Genomic DNA, 11,392 nt, shown 5'->3' with positions numbered 1-11,392 from the left:
CTGATGCCACATTCTTCTTCATATGTTCTAGCTTCTCGGATAATTTGCTCAGCATTCAGACCGAATATGTATTCTGAAAAGATACAACCCTGACACACACCTTTTCTGATTTTAAACCCTACAGTATCTCCTTGTTCTGTCCAAATGACTGCCTCTTGGTCAACATACAGATTCCACATGAGCACAATCAAGTATTCTGGAATTCCTATTCTTTGCAATGCTATACATAATTTGCTATGATTCACATAGTCAATGCCTTTGCATAGTCAACAAAACACAAGTAAACATCTTTTTGGTATTCACTGCTTTCAGCCAAGATCCATCTGACATCAGCAATGATATCCCTTGTTCCACGTCCTCTTAGGAATAGTTTGAATTTCTGGCAGTTCCCTATCAATGTTCTGCTGCAATCACTTTTATCTTCAGCAAAATTTTACTTGTGTGTGATATTAAAGATATTGTTACATAATTTCTGCATTCTGTTGAATCACCTTTCTTTCGAATGGTCACAGATATGGATCTCTTCCAGTCAGTTGGCCAAGTAGCTATCTTCCAATTTTCTTGGCATAGAGGAGTGAGCACTTACAGTGCTCCATCAGTTTGTTGAAACATCTTAATTGGTATTTTGTCAGTTCCTGGAGCCTTATTTTTCATCAATGCCTTCAGTGCAGCTTGGACTTCTTCCTTCAATATCATTGCTTCTTGATCATATGCTACCTGCTGAAATGGTTGAAAGTTGACCAATTCGTTTTGGTACAGTGGTTCTTTGTATTCCTTCTACCTTCGTTAGATGCCTTCTGTGCCATTCAATATTTTACCCATAGAATCCTTCAATATTGCAACTTGAGGATTGAATTTTTTCTTTAGTTCTTTCAGCTTAAGAAATGTCGAGTGTGTTCTTCCCTTTTAGCTTCCGAACTCCAGGTCTTTGCACATATCATTATAATACTTCACTTTGCCTTCTCAAGCCACCCTTTGAAATCTTCTGTTGAGCTCTTTTACTTTATCATTTCTTCCATTCTCTTTTGTTACTCTATGTTCAAGAGCAAGTTTCAGAGTCTCTTCTAACATCCATTTTGGTCTTTTCTTTCTTTCCTGAGTGTTTAGTGACCTTTTGCTTTCTTCATGTATGATGTCCTTGCACAACTCACCTGGTCTTCAGTCATTAGTGTTCAAAACATCAAATCTGTTCTTGAGATGGTCTCTGAATTCAAGTGGGTTACACTCAAGTTCGTACTTTGGCTCTCGTGCACTTGTTTTAATTTTCTTCAATTTAAGCTTGAACTTGCATAGAGCAATAGATGGTCTAGTCTGCAGTCGTTCCCTGGCCTTGTTAGGATTGATGATATTGAGTTTTTACACTGTCTCTTTCCACAGATGCAGTTGATTTGATTCTTGTGTATTCCATCTGGCAAGCTTCATGTATGTAGTTACAATTTATGTTGTTCAAAAAAGGTATTTTCAATCAATTAGTCATTGTTCTTGCAAAATTTTGTCATGCAATCTCTGGAGTTGTTTCTATCACCAAGGCCCTATTTTCCAACTACAGATCTTTCCTCTTTGTTTCCAACTTTTTCATGCCAATCACCAGTAATTATCAATGCATCTTGACTGCATGTTGATCAATGTCAGACTGCAGAAGTTGGTAAAAATCTTCAATTTCTTCATCTTTGGCAGTGGTGGTTGGTGTTTAAATTTGAATAATAGTTGTATTAACTGGTGTTCCTTCTAGGCATATGAATATTATCCTGTCACTGACAGCATTGTACATCAGGATAGATCTTGAAGTGTTCTTTTTGACAATGAAGACAAAGTCATTGTTCTTCAATTTGTCACTCCCGGGGTTATGGATTGAATTTTGTCCCCTCAAAATGTGTATCAACTTGGCTAGACCATGATTCTCAGTACTGTGGATTGCCCACCATTTTATCATCTGATGTGATTTTCCTATGTGTTGTAAATCTTACCACTATGATGTTAATGAGACACAATTAGAGGTAGTTATATTAACGAGGCAGGGCTCAATCTACAAGATTATGTTGTATCCTGAGTCAATTTCTTTTGAGATAGAAAAGACAGAAGTGAGCAGAGAGGCAAGGGGACCTACTACCACCAAGAATGAAGAACCAGGAGGGGAGCGCGTCCTTTGGACCTAGTATACTGAGAAGCTCCTTGACTGGAGAAGATTGACGACCACGACCTTCCCCCAGAGCTGACAGAGAGAAAGTCTTCCCCTGGAGCTGGCACCCTGAATTTAGACTTCTAGCCTCTAGACTGTGAGAAAATAAATTTCTTTTTAAAGCCATTCACTTGAAGTATTTCTGTTATAGCAGCGCTATATAACTAACAGAACTGGCATAGTAACCCATTTGATTGTATGATTCAAAATCCCAATACAAGTCCATTTCAGCTCACTAATGTCTAGGATATCGATTTTTATGCATTCCATTTCATTTTTGGTGACTTCCAATTTTCCTAGATTCATAGTTCATAATTCTAAGTCTAATTATTAATGGATGTTTGCTGCTGTTTGAGTCGTGCCACATCATCAAATGAAGGTCCTGAAAGCTTTAGTCCATCCATGTTGTTAAGGTCCACTCTACTTTAAGGAGTCAGCTCTTCCTCAGTCGTCTTCTGAGTGTCTTCCAACCTGAGAGACTCATCTTCTGACACTATATCAGCCAGTGTTCCACTGCAATTCATAAGGTTTTCATTAGTCAATTTTTTTCAGAAGTAGACTGCCAGGCCCTTCTTCCTAGTCTGTCTTAGTCTGGAAGCTGTGCTGAAACCTGTCCTCCATGGGTGACACTACTGATATTTGAAATAATAATGACATAGCTTCCATCATCACAGTAACATACAAGCCACCACAGTACAATAGCCTGACAGAAGAATGGTAGAAGAGTCCATGTAGGTATTTATAAATCATGAGTAAAAGTAATTCCAATACCATAAGAGTTTGAATTGTTGGTCCTCTAGTCTGTTATTTTTCCTGTCTCTTATTCATAGTGTCTTGCTTGTTTGAGATTTGTGTCTTTTAATTATGAGCTCGTAGTCTTTGAAATTTTGTTGTTGTTAGGTACTGTCAAGTCAGTTCCAACTCTGGTGACCCTAAGTACAACAGAAAAAAAGGCTGCCCAGTCCTGTGCCATCCTCACAATCATTGCTGTTTGAGTGTATTGTTGCAACCACTGTGTCAATCCATTTCATTGAGGATCTTCCTCTTTTTTGCTGACCTTTACTTTACCAAGCATGATGTCCTTCTTCAGGGACTGGTCTCTCCTGAAATTATCTGAAGCTTGTGTTGAAGGTATAATTCCCTAGAAAGAATTTGTGTTTCCTCTTCAAGGGACAGAATAGCAGGGGAGGAGGTCTGGGAACTATGCTTTCAGGGGATATCTAGGTCAATTGGCATAACAAAGTTTATTAAGAAAATGTTCTGCATCCTACTTTGGTGAGTGGCGTCTAGGGTCTTAAAAGCTTGCAAGTAGACATCTAAGATGCATCATTTGGTCCCAACCACCTGGAGCAAAAGAGAATGAAGAACACTAAAGTCATAAGGAAAGTATTAGCCCAAGAAACAGAAAGGGCCACATAAACTAGAGACTTCATCAGCCTGAAAGCAGAAGAACTAGATGGTGTCTGGTTACCACCAACGACCGCCCTGACAAGAAACACAACAGAGAGTCCCTGACGGAGCAGGAGAAAGGTGGGATGCAGAACTCAGATTCTAGTAAAAAAAAAAAAAAACAAAAGCACACTTAATGGTCTGACTGAGACTGGAGGAACTCCAGAAAGCATGGCCCCCAGACTCTCTGTCAACCTAGCACTAAAACCATTCCCGAGGCCAACTCTTCAGACAAAGATTAGACTGGACTATGGGACATAAAATGATACTTGTGAAGAGTATGCTTCTTAGCTCAAGTAGATACTTGAGACTAAATGGGCAGCTCCTGTCTGGAGGTGAGATGAGAAGGCAGAGAGGGTCAGGAGCTGGTTGAATGGACACGGGAAATCAGGGGTGGAAAGGAGGAGTGTGCTGTCACAGTATAGGGAGAGCAATTAGGGTCACATAACAATGTATGTATAAATATTTGTATAAGAGACTAACTTGAATTGTAAACTTCACTTAAAGTACAACAATAAAGTCAAAAAAAAAATTGTGTTTGCTTCTGTGATTACTTTAAATTATTATCATGAAGCTTTTCTAGTCCAAAAATTTAGCTGGGAGTTTTTCAGATAAAGCTACCAATTTATGTGAGGTCCAGCTTTTGGTTATAAACTAGGTGAGTTTTGATTATTTGTTTCCCTGCATCAGAATTGTGGAATACCCCTTACTTTTATGTTCCCATCTGTGAGGTGGATTTATTTCCAGTTCACTCTGTTGAAAGTGTAGCTCTGTGGAATCTCCTATTAGACTTGTCCCTTGGGTACTCCTTAGACTTTGCCTCCTCTTACCTGGACTCAACACAGTGGGCTATAACCACAAATAAATAAATAAAGAAGACAGTGGAGGAATGTGAAAAGCAAACAAACAAACATAAAGCTGTTTGGTAATGGAGTTTATTGCTCCATTTGCCTTGGAGGCAAAATGTATTGCAAATATATATATATATATATACTTCTTATTCTCTAGATTCTTCAAATTTTCTTTTCTGTAAGTATATTTACTGCAGTGAAATCCAAATCATATTTTCTGTCAGGGTAATATGTTAGAAACTAACTCACCCTTTGGTAATGGTTCATTACTCCAAATTATTTTAGATAAATGTGAACATGTATAGGAATATATACGAAAACCAGAAACATGGGATAATGTAAGGTAAAAAAAAAAAAAATTCACTGTTCTTATTGGACAGCATTGCCCATATGATCGAAAATGTATAAACTGTTTTAGTGCGGAAACATTTACTCTGGTTTCTGGCTTCCAAATCGTATGTGTAAAATATATAGTTATACATTACTTCCTTATTATAGCCGTAACATAGTCAAAGTTGTCTTGTAAATACCTCTGCATTTAGTTTAATGTCTCCATGAACATTGGGTTCAAAATGAGCTCAGTCATCTTTGATATAGCTATGTACAATTGCCTGGTTTCAGAATCAGTTTGCATCATCGATGCCACTTAACCTCATTTTGTTTCTAGGTATCTTTGAAAAACATCAGGTACACACACATCTACAACCTCACCCCTGAGGTTTGTCAGCTAATAGCCCTATTGCTTTACAAACAGAAAGTAGTTAAACATGCAATGTTCTTAAAAACTGTATTTGGTTGCTCTAAAAGAGAGCACTAAAATCGCACAATCTAAAGCAAGGAACAGTTTGTTTTGTCCTTTTTATTGCCAGTTAAATGCCAGAAGGCTTTTAAAGTAACAGCAACCAGTATAAAGGAGGGAATAAAATCAAATAAATATTTTATGATCTTAAAATAAACCTACTGCTCTTTCTCCTTCTATAGCTTTACAAACCTTTCTATATCTTCTGGCACTAGAAACTACATACAGTGCGTTTGCCCTGTATATGCCATCAAGGCAGCATATAAAATTATATCTGTAGGAATAGAGGTGCAGTAAAACTGAGCAAAAAAACAGAAAATTTTCATATAGAGTAAAACAGTTGATGTTATTTTCACTTTAATAAAGCAAAATTTATCATTAGATAAAAAGAGTATAATTTAATATATGCTACATTTTGTCTAAATAAAACCTTTTTAAAATAACATTATAGGTGGTTCATATTTTTAAAGAGCAATTGCTTCTTCCACCCCGCATTTGATTTCACATCAGAGCAATATTTGACTTTTTTGAGTGGAGCTAACCTTGACCCGCATAGGGGCATTTGTAGTTTAGTAGTAGAATTCTCATCTTCCATGCTGGAGACCTAGGTTTGATTCCTAGCCAATGTATCTCATGCACAGCCACCACTCATTTTCAGTGGAGGTTTGTGTGTTGCTATGATGTTGAACAGGTTTCAGCAGAGCTTCCAGACTAAGGCAGACAAGGAAGAAAAACCTGGTGATCCACTTCTAAAAATCAGTCAGTGAAAACCTTATGGATTACAATGTTCCAATCCATAACCAAGCACCAGGATGATGCAGGACCAAACAGCATTTGCTGTGGGTCGTCATGATTTGGGGTCAATTCAACAGCAGGTAACAACAACAATCTTGACTACACATTGGAATAATCCAGAAAGATATAACGTATACTCCTGTCAGGGTACCACCCCAAAGGATTCTAATTTAATTGGTCTGGAATGCCACCCAAGATTTTTTCCTCCTGAGATTTTTCAAAGATCTCCAAGTGGTTCTGATTCAGCTTAAGATCCAGAGCTTCAGAGCAAGGCCTAAAGGCGGTGGAGTCAGTGTGCATTAGAAGATGACGCATAAATCAATCAAGTGCATAAAGTGCAATGTCCAACAGAAGAAGCCTGCATTTTAGTTGTTAGTTTCCAGCTTTCATCCTCTTGCCCCAATTTTAGTGAGTTATACTCTTGATCACCCGGTCATATTGGTGTTCGCTCTCCTTCTTACCACCCCAACTTTTGTATTGCAGTGAGCAGATGTAGGATGGTGGCGAGTGGTGTGATAAGAATAGGAGAAGGAAATATTTCTGGTTTTTAATCACCCTCCCTATCTTAAATGCTAACATACCCTCAAGACATTTTGTAAATGCCAGGCAGTGTGTATGGTACAAATGGTTAAGACACTTGGCAGCTAACTAAAAGTTTGGAGATTCGAGTTTACCCAGAGGTACTTAGGAAGAAAGGCCTGGTGATCTATTTCCAAAAAAATTAGCCACTGAAAATCCTATGGAGCACATTCTCCTCTGACACACATGAGGTTGTCATGAGTCAGAGATGACTTGATGGCAAATGGTTTATGGTTTATTTAGTTCTTATTGTATCCATCTTATTGCCTTTTCTGCCTCAACAATCCTTCATTGTTTATGTTAGGTAAGGCTGAGCAGCAGAGTGACAGGTGTGTGTGTGTGTGTGTGTGTGTGTGTGTGAGTGGTGGAGGGGAGATGCGGGGAGAAGGGGCCTGAGGAAGAGGTGAGGGATTCTTGGAGGTGGTGTGTAGGATGGAGTTTGGAATGGCAACATAAAGCACTAATTCTAGTCCATGGCCAAGGACAAAGCACAGGCTGGCACAAAGTTGGTACCTAATGCGTATTCATCGATTTACTCTGAGCCTATTGCTAAACACAGTTCTTAACATTCAGCATAGCTGGGAGAGTCAAACTGGCTAGAGGTTGAAAATATTCTTAGCTGAAATGTAATGAAATAAAAAATGTATACCTGCCTGTATCTAGGAAAATATCATGTAAGAAGCAGAAACTGACTTGGAATAAGAATGGATCCTTTTCAGTTTAGAAACTTCATTAGTATAAAAGGTGTTATTTCTTATAACACTTAGAGAATATAATTTATAAGTTATTAATAAAAATGGAACCCCAAATTAGAAAAATGATGTTAAAAGTTAACAACAAGATAATCACAACAGTATTTTCTAGGGTATATTGAATTATCTGTTTTTACCCATCCACTCACTCATCCACTTATTTATTCATTCAACAAATACTTATTACCTGGTTTCTAGGTGTTAAGCACTATATTTTAACTAACAATAAAGTAAACATGACCATAAAACTGTGTTATGTTTTAACTATATGACAATAAAAGAGACATGATCTCTGTCCTCAGGGAGTTTATAGACTAGTAGGGGATAGGCATAAACAACTAAAAACTCAAATGGATATATTATTGAAGATTGTTTTCAGTTCTGTGAAGGAAAAGGACAGGTACAATGAGATAGTTTCTCAAAAAGTGCAACTTTGATTTGAGTGTTCTGAAAACACTCTTTAAAGAAATGACATTTAAGCTGAGTCTTGAATGATGAGTAGGAATAATTTTGTTTAGGCCATAGAAAGGGGTTCATTTTATGCAGAAAATGCAGTGTGCAATGTGATCAAAATATTTTCTAAAAGAAATGTCTTCACTCTCTCTCCACCCACTCACACACTGAGAGGCTAGCAGTGGAAAGTCACGTTGATGTCTGGCCTCCTCCCAGAGTCCGTAAGGATAAGACAAACCAGCTGGGATGCCAAAGATCACAAGTTTCAAAAACAAAAGTAGTGAGACGCTGAGTGTCTGGGCAAAAAAGTCCAGACTTTGATCTTGGAGATCCCTCAAATTCATTTCATAACATTTACTTGGATTATCTCCTTGAGCTTGCATAATCTTGCTTGCACCAAGATTTGCTATGTATAGGCATTCCAGGATTCTTCGAGGAGGCAATATGACAAAGCAAGGAATAGAAAGGGCTCTACTGAGGGGGCTGTCACAAAAGACAAGGCTTTACAGAAGTAGATTTCTGTTACTGCAGGGAAAGGCATTGTTCTCACTTGAGAAAATGCCTAGACTTGAACAAAATATTTATATTGTGATTGTGAATAGCTGCTTGGGGAAGAGACAGGCTACTGATGATTTAGAGGAAAATATGTTGGCTCTTTCTCTTTTTATTTTCAATGACAAATTGAAGACATGTCTCTCTTTAGTCATTGAACCACTTTCTTGTCATTTTTGGCTGAAGTATTTTAAAAGTCATGTGTATATTATGCTAAGGATTTTGAGCTGTGCTATTTTCCTACAATGTAGAGTTTCTGTCATCCTAAGAACATTAAAATCTGTTATTTGAATATGAATAATGTAGTCCTTTTGACCAAGAGAAAGAGTGTGAGGTATTGCTGTGGTTGATTAAAGTTGAACTATATGTTCCCTGGGTTACTTCATCTACTTTGTTTTATTTCTGTTGGTAGTATGAATATTTTTCCTTGTAACAGATTTAGGCTTTGTATAAATGCTACAATTAATTCATCAGTTGTGAATATCTACCTCCACGCCTACCCCATTCTTCTCTCCTCTGTTTCCCCAAGCCCTTCCTATTGAATTTATTCACAAGTTTAGTTTTGGAATGTTATTTATGTCTAACCCTATGTTGGAGTCCTGGCGGCACAGTGGTTAAGAGCTACGGCACGCTATGTCTGCTAACCAAAAGGTCAGCAGTCCAAATTCACCAGCCGCTCCTTGGAAACCCTGTGGAGCTGTTCTACTCTGTCCTATAGGGTCACTGTGAATCGGAATCGACTCGATGGCAACAGGTTTAACCCTATGTTATTTCTGGCTGATATTGCAATTATTTTAAAATATGTGAGGGCTTCTACTTTTGCTGAGCCAAACTCAGGGTTGATTTATATTTCCTTTTTAACCTCAGAACATTTGGATTGCCAGTTTAATCCCAGAACAAACTCCCTTCAGATTTTCTGATCTCGTAGACCCCATCCTTTCCTAAAGTACAATGAGTCTTGGTTGCAGACCGGCACATTCTTCTCTTGAAAGTTTATAATAGAGTCACTGGACCACTCCTCACTGGATGAGCCCTGTGATGAGATGTCTTATTGACTTGTTTCCAATAGTGCTAGGCTGTAATTGCTTTAATACGAGCAAGTCTTAGGCTAAAGCACATGTACACGCATTAAACAATATACATAGTCTTTCTTTAACCAGCAAATACACCTGGGGAAAGAAAAAAAAAAAAAAACCTTCACACCTGTGTGGTCCCTGGACCAGGAGCATTGACATTATCTGGGAGCTTGCTAGAAATGCAGACTTTCAGGCCCCACCTCCACCTGCTAAATTAGAAATCATTTGAATAAGATCGCAAGGTGGTCTACATGTACAATAAAGTTTGAGACCCACTGACTTAATGCATGTTAAGGAATGTATACCTGTTAACCCGTTGCCGTCGATTCCGACTAAGAGGATCCTCATAGGACAGAGTAGAACTACCCCATACGGTTTCCAAGGGGAGGCTGGTGGATTCGAACTGCCAACTTTCTGGTTAGCAGGTAAGCTCATAACTACTGTGCCACCAGAGCTCCAAGAAATATACATTGCTCTTCTAATACTTTCAAAAAAGAAAAAAATTTGTTGCCGCAAGTCATTCCAATTCATAGCAAAACCTAGTACTAAGCAAAGTGATTCACACTGGTGGTAGTACTTGTTGGGGGTGGGGAAAGTGTATGGCCAGCTTCCTAAAAAGAACATAGGCATGCACTAGGCATGCTTTTTTTTCCACAAGAGGAAGATTCTGATGTGCCGGTGGTGTGTGAGATGGGGCAGTTGTCTTCCCAAACCCCAAGGGAACAGCTCCACTACAGTGAGCCAGTTGCTATTGGGAGTGAGTCTTATTCCCCAGGTAAGAATTAAATTTGAGAGTAACTGACTAAGAGAATGAAAACTTTTTAAGAGGTTGTGAAGGAGGGGAGCCTGGGTGGGCAAGCAGTTTGCGATCAGCTGCTAACCTGAAGGTTGATGGTTTGAACCCACTCCGTGGCTCCGCAGAAGAAAGGCCTGGAGATCTGCTTCTGTAAAGATTACAGCCAAGAAAACCCTATGGAGCAGTTATATTCTGTAACACATGCAGTCTCCATGAATCAGAATTGACTTGACTGGAATGAGTGACGGAAAACGGCAACATTGGGACGTTCTTTTGGAGGAAGGAAGACATTCCTGGCTCAACCAGAAGTCATCATAAGGGCATTAGATTTCTGAGAAGTAGGTTTCTCTTCTTCTTCACAGTCAAGTATTGGATTCTCTTTCATCCTTAACTGCCTGGAACACAGAGGCAAGAAGGGTTTCTTCTCTTTCTTGCTTATGGTACAGGAATTATCAAAAGATATTGACAGCTTTTTTTTTTTTTTTTAGTGAGGCAGTGGTGGTTCAGTGGTAGAATTCTCACCTTCCATGCGGGAGACCTGGGTTCGATTCCCAGCCAGTGCACCTCATGTGTAGCTACTGCCCATGTGTCAGTGGAAGCTTGCATGTTGCTATGATTGCTGAACAGGTTTCAGCAAGTCTTCCAGACTAAGACATACTAGGAAGAAAGGCCTGGTGATCTACTTATGAAAATCAGCCAATGAAAACCATATGGATCACAATGGTCCAATCTGCAACCAATCATGAGGATGGTGCAGAACGGGGCAGTGTTTTGTTCAGTTGTGCATGGGGTCACCATAAGTCAGGGGCCAACTCAGCAACAGCTAACAACAGCAAAGTGACAGTGTTTAGAGGTTTGAGGAGCTTGTCCCTGGTATTAAACCAAATGCATTAAATGGGCCTTTAATATATGTATATAAAATTGTATATAAACGATGGGCTCAAGCGTAACAACGACTGTGAGCATGGCGAAGGACTGGGCAGTGTTTCCTTCTGTTGTACATACTGTCGCTATAGGTTGGAACAAACTAGACGACACCTAACAACAACAACAACACATACAAGATTGTGAATGTGTATGCACGTTTAGGAACCCTACTGCTGCTAACCAA

At 38.9% G+C, this 11,392-nt stretch overlaps 1 non-coding gene across 1 annotated transcript; it reads left to right on the top strand.

Moving 5' to 3' along the window:
• The first annotated feature begins 10,773 nt into the window (after window positions 1-10,773).
• Window positions 10,774-10,844, top strand: TRNAG-UCC (transfer RNA glycine (anticodon UCC)). Its single transcript has one exon. It is a non-coding gene; the product is annotated as a tRNA-Gly (tRNA).
• The last annotated feature ends 548 nt before the right edge of the window (window positions 10,845-11,392 follow it).

This window comes from Trichechus manatus, unplaced genomic scaffold (genome assembly GCF_000243295.1).
Source record: "Trichechus manatus latirostris isolate Lorelei unplaced genomic scaffold, TriManLat1.0 scaffold00241, whole genome shotgun sequence".
Taxonomy (NCBI): Eukaryota; Metazoa; Chordata; class Mammalia; order Sirenia; family Trichechidae; genus Trichechus; species Trichechus manatus.
This window is presented reverse-complemented; position numbering and strand designations above follow the sequence as displayed.